Below are 9,263 nucleotides of genomic sequence, written 5' to 3'. Positions count from 1 at the left end.
AGAGACATATCGTGTGTGTGTGTGTGTGTGTGTGTGTGTGTGTGTGTGTGTGTGTGTGGCCATGTCGATCATCTCATTCTGTGAGAGGAGAAGGCCAGAGCTGGTTTGTCATGGGGAACTGCTGGAAGAGGCGACGCCAGAAGACTAATGCAGTGACACAAGGATGATCCATCAGCAGCCACATACATTAAACACACCCTCCCCTCCCCCACCTGTCTGACTGATACCCAACAGAGACATCAGGGTGACAAGGACCCGCCAGTAATGCTGTTACATGTTCCTAGACCTAAACGGCCAGAGACATTATTATCCTTCCTCAGTGGAATATCAATGTAGCGTATGTATGAATGAATCCATTTCTTTAATGGTAAAAAAGTAAAATGATAACAATTTTCAATAATATATAGGCTACTATGAAACCAAGATGAATACAAAAGGTACATTTCTAAAAAAAAATGATACATGAGTTTTAAAAAAATGATTAAAAAAAAATGCTTTTCTTTATTGTGGACACACTTCTCATTGACCAATAAATGAACTGAATTTTAAAAGGGTGGACAAAAATGGTTTCACATTGGCTCTCAAGAAGACATTATTTGTCATTTAGCAGAAGCTTTTCATCCAAAACCATTTACAGTTCACTATGCAAGAGCGGTTCTCCTGGAGCAACCTCAGTTTAAGTGCCCCGCTCAAGGGTACGGCGATGACGGCCTTGTCTTAGTAACTCTGCAGTCAACATGCCTAACAGACTGAAGCTGCTCCATTTGAACTACCAGCCCAAAGCCTTAACAACCTGCAGCCAATAACCCTTCCCCATGGAAAATGTATTGCCAACCACAGGATATCTGAGCTGAAACACTGTCTTATCAAGCTCAGCTTTGACTGACACATCAATCAAACCATCACACTGTAGACTCGCAGCCTGACCACAGGGTTTATCATCTCCACGTGCCCTCAAACATTATGATGCAGGCTTTGTCCCCATCTCTAGACTGCGCTGGTCATGCGGTGTGACACATCTCGTCACACTTCTCATTGACCAATAAATGAACTGAATTTTAAAAGGGTGGACAAAAATGGTTTCACATTGGCTCTCAAGAAGACATTATTTGTCATTTAGCAGAAGCTTTTCATCCAAAACCATTTACAGTTCACTATGCAAGAGCGGTTCTCCTGGAGCAACCTCAGTTTAAGTGCCCCGCTCAAGGGTACGGCGATGACGGCCTTGTCTTAGTAACTCTGCAGTCAACATGCCTAACAGACTGAAGCTGCTCCATTTGAACTACCAGCCCAAAGCCTTAACAACCTGCAGCCAATAACCCTTCCCCATGGAAAATGTATTGCCAACCACAGGATATCTGAGCTGAAACACTGTCTTATCAAGCTCAGCTTTGACTGACACATCAATCAAACCATCACACTGTAGACTCGCAGCCTGACCACAGGGTTTATCATCTCCACGTGCCCTCAAACATTATGATGCAGGCTTTGTCCCCATCTCTGGACTGCGCTGGTCATGCTGTGTGACACATCTCGTCATGTCCAGCTGACGTCGGCCTTTGGAGGTTGCTGCGTGAAGGGACGTGCTGTCAATCCATGAAATATCGGCCCTGACGTCCAACAACAGAGATCTGCTGACACCTGAATTTGCCCAAAACTGTTACCCAGCATGCACTGGGAGGGAGATAACCCTGTCACCAGTTGCTGGGGGAGAATCCATTCAGTCCCTCAGAGGCTTGGATGTTTTTATTCTGTTGTGGGGTTTGGGCTTTGCAGTTTTGCCCTGATTTCTGTTTCCGTTAAAAGGTCACACAGATAACGTCCGGGACTCAAATAAAGCACATGGATTGGCTTACTAGAAAATATTTTGCCAGGGAAGCCGTAATATGTCTATGAGCAACCAAAAGTCGTCAGTTTAGACGATACGTGCAAACGCTTTAAACACCTGAATGTGATTTAAAGTCCAAAAATGACACACTTCACCTTATGATCATTGCGATCCCCAAAGCGCTCTCTATCTGTCTGTCTGTCTGTCTGTCTGTCTCTCGCCCGCTCTCTCTCTAGGATCAGAGAAGCAAGTATTAATGCAAAGGTCTGTTATTCAGCGTTAAGCTGATTTCGGTTCCACAGAGCGGCACATGCCAGGCACTCTTTGTAAGCATAACTCTCAAGGGCAGAAAGACTTATCACCACATATGTCTTTAAGCCTCAAGAACGAGGAGTGCAGAGCCACTAATTCAAAAATATCACCTGACGTGACAGATAAGGTGTCACAGGCACTCTGGCTGCAGAGACTATAGACAAAGCTCCCAAAATAGCGAATGCTATCATAGCTTATTTTTGGGGAGATTTAAAGTAAAAAGTTAAAATTAACCATTCTAATTATAATAAAGATAACTCTTTTATGCTTACCAAAGCTGCATTTATTTGATCAAAAATACAGTAAAAACAGTAACTAAGTATAACTAAGTTTTCTATTTGATTATATTTTAAAATGTAATTTATTCCTGTGATGGCAAAACTGAATTTTCAGCATCATTATTCTTATATAAGTCTATATAAGTCTTATATAAGTCTTAAATATCATGATAAGTCTTCAGTTTCACATGATCCTTCAGAAATCATTCTAATATGCTGATTTGCTGCTCAAGAAACTTGAATAATAATAATAAAATAATAAATAATTAAATTCCTTATTATTACCGATGTTGAAAACTATGGAAGCCCGTTTCCGCCACTGAATAAAAAATGTAAAAGATAATTGGGACTTTTTTTCTCATAATTGCGTGATACGAACTCGCAATTCTGATGTTTTTTTCTCAGAATTGTTTGATATAAACTCGCAATTGCGAGTTAAAAAGTCATAATTGTGAGATATCAACTCGCAATTCTGAGAAATAAAGTCAGAACTGCGAGATATAAACTCACAATTCTGACTTTATATCTCACAATTCTGACTTTATAATTCGCAATTGCGAGTTTATATCTCACAATTCTGTGAAAAAAGTCAGAATTGTAAGATAAAAAGTCACAATAACCTTTTTTTATTTTTTATTCAGTGGCGGGAACGGGCTTCCATAGAAGACAGATGATTAATAGTTTTGTGGAAACCGTTTTTCAGGATTCGTTGATGAATAGTTCAAAAGAACAGCATTTATTTTCAATAGAAATCTTACATGTCTTTAACTGTCACTTTTGATCAGTTTAATGCATCATTGCGGATTTCTTTTCTTCAAAACGATTTTAATAAAAATAAAATAAAAAATAGAAATAAAAATAAAAATAAAAATAAAAATAAGCAAACAAACAAATCAATCAGTCAATCCATTCATCCTACTGGCCCCAAAGTTTTGAATGGTAGTGAAGGTTAAAAAAAAAAGAAAACATTTCCTTTAACCTTCTATATGATTATGCATACTTTCTGCTTCTACTTTCATTACATTTTTATAGTCATTAAATTAAAACTGAAAACAAGTGGCATAAAACTGATTTAAAAAATATTTTCCATTTTTTCCCTATTGGAAATCCTTATTTGTCATTGACCTATATACATGTGCTCTATATATATATATATAGTGTGTGTGTGTGTGTGTGTGTGTGTGTGTGTGTGTTGGAATCCACATACACAGAGTTCTTACTATGCATCTTATTATAATCATGTTAACTTGCCAGTCATTATATTTTTCATATGTCACAGCATATGAGAATAACTGAAGAGACAAAGCTGCTTGGGTCTGTCCTTCTCTTTCCACGCTCAACATATCTAGCTTTGGAAAAATGTTTGCTCCCATTTATTATTTATTTTATATGTTTGTTTGTTTTTTTGTTTGTTTGTTTTTTCTCTCTGGTGAGCCCATTAGTAGTATTTGGGTTGTGACTGTATATTTAAAGCAGAGTGCATCATTCGGGTGTGTGTGTGTGTGTGTTGGAATCCACATACACAGAGTTCTTACTATGCATCTTATTATAATCATGTTAACTTGCCAGTCATTATATTTTTCATATGTCACAGCATATGAGAATAACTGAAGAGACAAAGCTGCTTGGGTCTGTCCTTCTCTTTCCACGCTCAACATATCTAGCTTTGGAAAAATGTTTGCTCCCATTTATTATTTATTTTATATGTTTGTTTGTTTTTTTGTTTTGTTTTTTCTCTCTGGTGAGCCCATTAGTAGTATTTGGGTTGTGACTGTATATTTAAAGCAGAGTGCATCATTCGGTCTTGGTTTTTTAATCATCCCAGGTTCAGTCATGGTGGATTATGAGATTTGTGGCCTCTTCCCTCTCTGCATTGTTGTCAGGTGAAGGAGGCCAACAAGCACCACGTAATGTAGCCTCACATGAACTCAACTACCCAGAATGCTCTGCCAGAAAAAAACAGAGTGTAGCAGGGAAATGAGTCTGTGGCTATGTTTGGGATGAAATAATTAGCTAACTGCATACTGTGCAGTATACTGTATACTGCCCAGTGCCCACTATTTTGAAAATGGCACATAATGCAACAATATAAATTTCAGACAGAACCCGTGTGAAAAGAAGTGTGCTTAATTGTTTTGTTACAATTGCTTTGTTACAAAGCATAGATAGATAGATAGATAGATAGATAGATTCTTAGCAGGACTCATCTCTGAAAGCATAACTCCTGTAGACTTCTACTCCTGTAGAAGTAAGTCATCTGCTCCGGGCAGGAATTCTTTTTCATCATGTAGATCAATGCTGCAGATTGCTGGTTGCCATGGATATCGCTGCTGAATAGAGTTGAGTTTGAAAAGCAGCTCCGCTTTGCTCCACATGAACATGAGCTTTTTAGTCCCAGTGTTTAAGATGCACTCAAAGGGTTTTCTTTCTCCATTTTAATTATTTATTTCTTTATTTAATGATTAATTGTACTAAAAAGGGACACTTTTGTTTCACATTTCCATGCTCTCACTGACCCTTAGAATTACATGATGGCTTAAACTCTTCACAATTCAACGTATTCACAGTTTATTAATTTTGGAAGCGATTTAGACATTTCTGTTAGGTACAGTTGTACTATTAATTGAGCGTGGCAGAACATAAAAAGCTTAATAATAACTCCTGTAGACTTCTACTCCTGTAGAAGTAAGTCATCTGCTCCGGGCAGGAATTCTTTTTCATCATGTAGATCAATGCTGCAGATTGCTGGTTGCCATGGATATCGCTGCTGAATAGAGTTGAGTTTGAAAAGCAGCTCCGCTTTGCTCCACATGAACATGAGCTTTTTAGTCCCAGTGTTTAAGATGCACTCAAAGGGTTTTCTTTCTCCATTTTAATTATTTATTTCTTTATTTAATGATTAATTGTACTAAAAAGGGACACTTTTGTTTCACATTTCCATGCTCTCACTGACCCTTAGAATTAATCTGGCTGTTTTAGCTTTGTACCTTTTGGACTTCTAACGGACTTTTATTATGATTCATTAACCTCATCTTTACATGATGGCTTAAACGCTTCACAATTCAACGTATTCACAGTTTATTAATTTTGGAAGCGATTTAGACATTTCTGTTAGGTACAGTTGTACTATTAATTGAGCGTGGCAGAACATAAAAAGCTTAATAATAGCAACAGTTCTGAAGGTGAAAAAAAAGGCACACAGGCAGGATTACAGAGGCATCCGATAAACACAACTCCTAGTCCTGGCCTTAACACACACACACACACACACACACGTGCGCCCTCCATCCTGCTGACTTGCTGCTAGCCGATACCTCTGTCCGGTCAGGTGATCAACAATGCAAAGGTGTCTGAACTGTGCACTGGCTCTTCCTCACTGTCAGACACTGACACATGTGTGAGCTCTGACATACAAACGCATACACTAATGCACCCATAATGCACTCCAGGAATGTTATTTAAGCCACTACACCATTTTAACAGATTAGGGTGGTATCCACATATCCACATCCTTTACTGGAATTTAACCTGCACTCAGGATTGAACAGATGTACAGCTCAGGCCACGGTTAAAGCAGGTTTAATGCATAAAAACTAATACAAAGGGTCAATGAAAACACAAATCAGACTGTGGTGCGTCCTTCCCAGACAGCAGACAGTTTCGGCCCAGATCCGGCACACATCTGGCCCGCATGGATTTCACATGGGCCAGATGTGGGCCGGATCTGGGCCAACAGTATGTTGCTGTCTGGGTTGTGCAGCACAGAGCATGGCATGAGATTTAGACGAATGTGTACTGGATTACTGGCTTCTAAAAATAGACTTGGAGGAAGTACAATACACGCTGACATATGATGGAGTTCAGTCTCAGTGTACGTGTGTGTTTTATGCACTGCACTGGTTTCTTTGTCAGCCAGATGTTCGCTTTCTGCACAAGGCAGATATCAAAGAGTAGCTTTAATGACATTAATGACTGCAAGATTGACACTCCCTTTATAACCGAAACATTACATTTGGTCACACATGCTATAATGCAAGCATCAGCCTCTGTTCCCATTATTAAATACTAACTGGTTAAATACACAGAGGAGTGTATAGAGAAACAGAGAACATCCTTTCAGTAGGAGGAATAATCCTGATTGACTGCAACAGTATCATGTATTAATTCTAAATTTAGTAACAAAGCCTCATGTATGAATGGAGGCTATAGTCATGTGGTTGAATGCTTATGTTTGACCTTAACATATGTGGATTTGATGGTCTGTTGGGTTAGTACAGAGATGACAGGAAACAATGCAGAGAAAATGGGAAAATTTTGCAAGCCAGATTCAAACATGCACTGCCAACACGAGCACCATGTTTTTGTCTTTTTTATTTATTTATTTATTTTGTCTGCAATCTGCATATTTTTGTCCTTAATGTATTTATTGTCTTATAATTTTAAACCTGAGAAAATGTGATGCAACCATGCAACAAATACAGAAAGAAAATAAAAAATCAGAGAAAGTGGGAAAATGTTGCAGGCCAGATTCGAACTTGCATTGCCCAGGTAAGTATTTTTTGTCTTCAATGTATTTACTGTTTTATCATTTGACACCTGAGAAACTTTAATGCAGCAAAACACTGGAAACAATGCTGAGAAAATGGGAAAATTTTGCAACCCAGATTCAAACTCACACTGACCACATGAGCACCCTTTATTGTCTTCATATTTTTTGTCTTCAGTGTATTTATTTTATCAGTTGAAACACACGATACAACCTTGCCACAAATACAGGAAACAATTCAAAGAAAATTAGAAAACGTTGCAAGCAAGATTTGAACTTGCACTGCCCACTTGAGCACCATGATTTTGTTTGTTTGTTTGGTTGTTGTTGTTGTTGTTGTTGTTATTTTGTTTTTTTTCCTTCAATGTAGTAATTGTTTTATTACTTGAAAACTGAGAAACTTTGATATAACCTTGGTAAAAACACATTAAAGAGTTCAGAGAAATGGAAAAATGTTGTGCTGTCCACATGAGCACAATGCATTTGTCTCTTTTTTTATACATATTTGTTTTGTTATTTGAAACCTGAGAAAACTTTAATACAACCTTTCCACAAACACAGGAAACAATTCACACACAATTCCACATCTACTGTATGTTTTGGCTTCAATGTATTTATTGTTTAATATAAACCAAGAACCTTGCCACAAACATTATTATTAGGTGTAATATAAACAAAATTTGACAAATCTATCTCCCAATGAAAATAGTTACAGTGATTGTTCCACCAGGCATTTGTACAGCAGAGGATGAAGAAGATTGGACAAGAATAAAAAACTCTCAATGACAGACAGGAAAACGTACAATGAACCTGATAACCTCTACTGACCAATCAAACAGACACTGTACACCTTCTCACCTCAGACTGGAAGTCACAACTATAAGGTTGAGCAGCAGAGTGTAACTGATCTGACGTCAGTGCCCCTTTATGTTGACCTTGTGTAGACGGTCAGACTGTGAGATGTCAGCACTGTTCTGGGGTCAGTGGGGATGGGCATTGACGTTAAAACCCTCTGCTGTTGCTGCAAACCATTTATTTTAAAGCTTTTATTCAACATATCTTTAGATGATCAATATATGCTCCTCTTTATTATCAAACTCATTTACTGAAGGCTTCAGCCAGAGCAGAACGGAAGATAGTTTATGAAGACTGATGGTGTCCAACATGAGCAATGGCGTATTGGATAACGAAGCTTAGCTGCATTAAGACCCTTCTGATTTTTCTTTCAAGTCCTTGAAGTCCATTTCACTACTGGTATTATAGGCTATAAATTATACAAATACTCCTGGGTCTTCTGTAGATATGCGTGATATTTTTCCACAAACTGGTTATGCACAGCCGATTTCAACTAAATAAAAAAAATGATAAAATAAACTTTAGAGTTCAGAAATATCATGGATTCTATTGCAACAAACAATAATGCTTTTAGCGTTAGTAAATCTATGTGCTATTAGTACTATACTGAGGTTAAGATTAGGATGTAGGTCAGGGCGTCCGGATCAGAGGGATACTTAGGTATCCGCTCTTTCCCTCAGGGGGTGTAACATGTACCCTTTTTCTTCCCCTTCCTAATTCCCCTGTAACCACCAGCTATCCACCTGACCGAGGTTAGGTGAAAACTTCCTGCATAACAGTCTCCGACTGGACCTATGATGTTTTGGTTGGTTCTATGGCTAAATCATAATAACCACCTTACTGATGGTCCGGTCTAGAGGCGTCTTCGTACAGAGCTCCGATGGTGTTTTTTCAATGTATGCTTCAGACACGGGTCACGACGAGGCGTTCCCCATAGCGACCCCTAGAGGACGCAGTGTCTCGTTCCCTACTCAGGGAACCATGGTTACATAAAGTAACCTGAGACGATACTATCGACTACTGGAATACTATAGTCCGGAAGCATTTTAGAAATTCCTGGTTCCACCGTCTTGAAGTCAATTGTTTTTTTGTTTTTTTAAATGAGTTTTTAGTTTAATGCCTGAAATAAGGTATATAGTGTTGTTTTTAACTGACTGAACATTTAAGAACTCAGTTCTACACGGAAGCTTGAATGGCTGCTCCTTTTCTTTATTCTTTTTCTGTTTCATGCACGCACCTCATGCATGCGCATATTCTTAAAAGAACTCTCTGTAACATACTGAACATAACATTCCCTCGCCCCTCCCCAAAACTTGATGAACTTAATGAAACAAGTTTCAATATGGCACTCAAACCATAAGAGAGAAAAACATCTAAACCCCTATGCATGAAAGTTTGTGATATAATCTTTCAGGTAGGACGAGCCCTTGTCTGAACTGGTCTA

This window comes from Sinocyclocheilus rhinocerous, unplaced genomic scaffold (assembly GCF_001515625.1).
Source record: "Sinocyclocheilus rhinocerous isolate Xijiao unplaced genomic scaffold, SAMN03320098_v1.1 scaffold2613, whole genome shotgun sequence".
Taxonomy (NCBI): Eukaryota; Metazoa; Chordata; class Actinopteri; order Cypriniformes; family Cyprinidae; genus Sinocyclocheilus; species Sinocyclocheilus rhinocerous.
The sequence above is the reverse complement of the archived record's forward strand: the minus strand, read 5'-3'. Positions refer to the sequence as shown.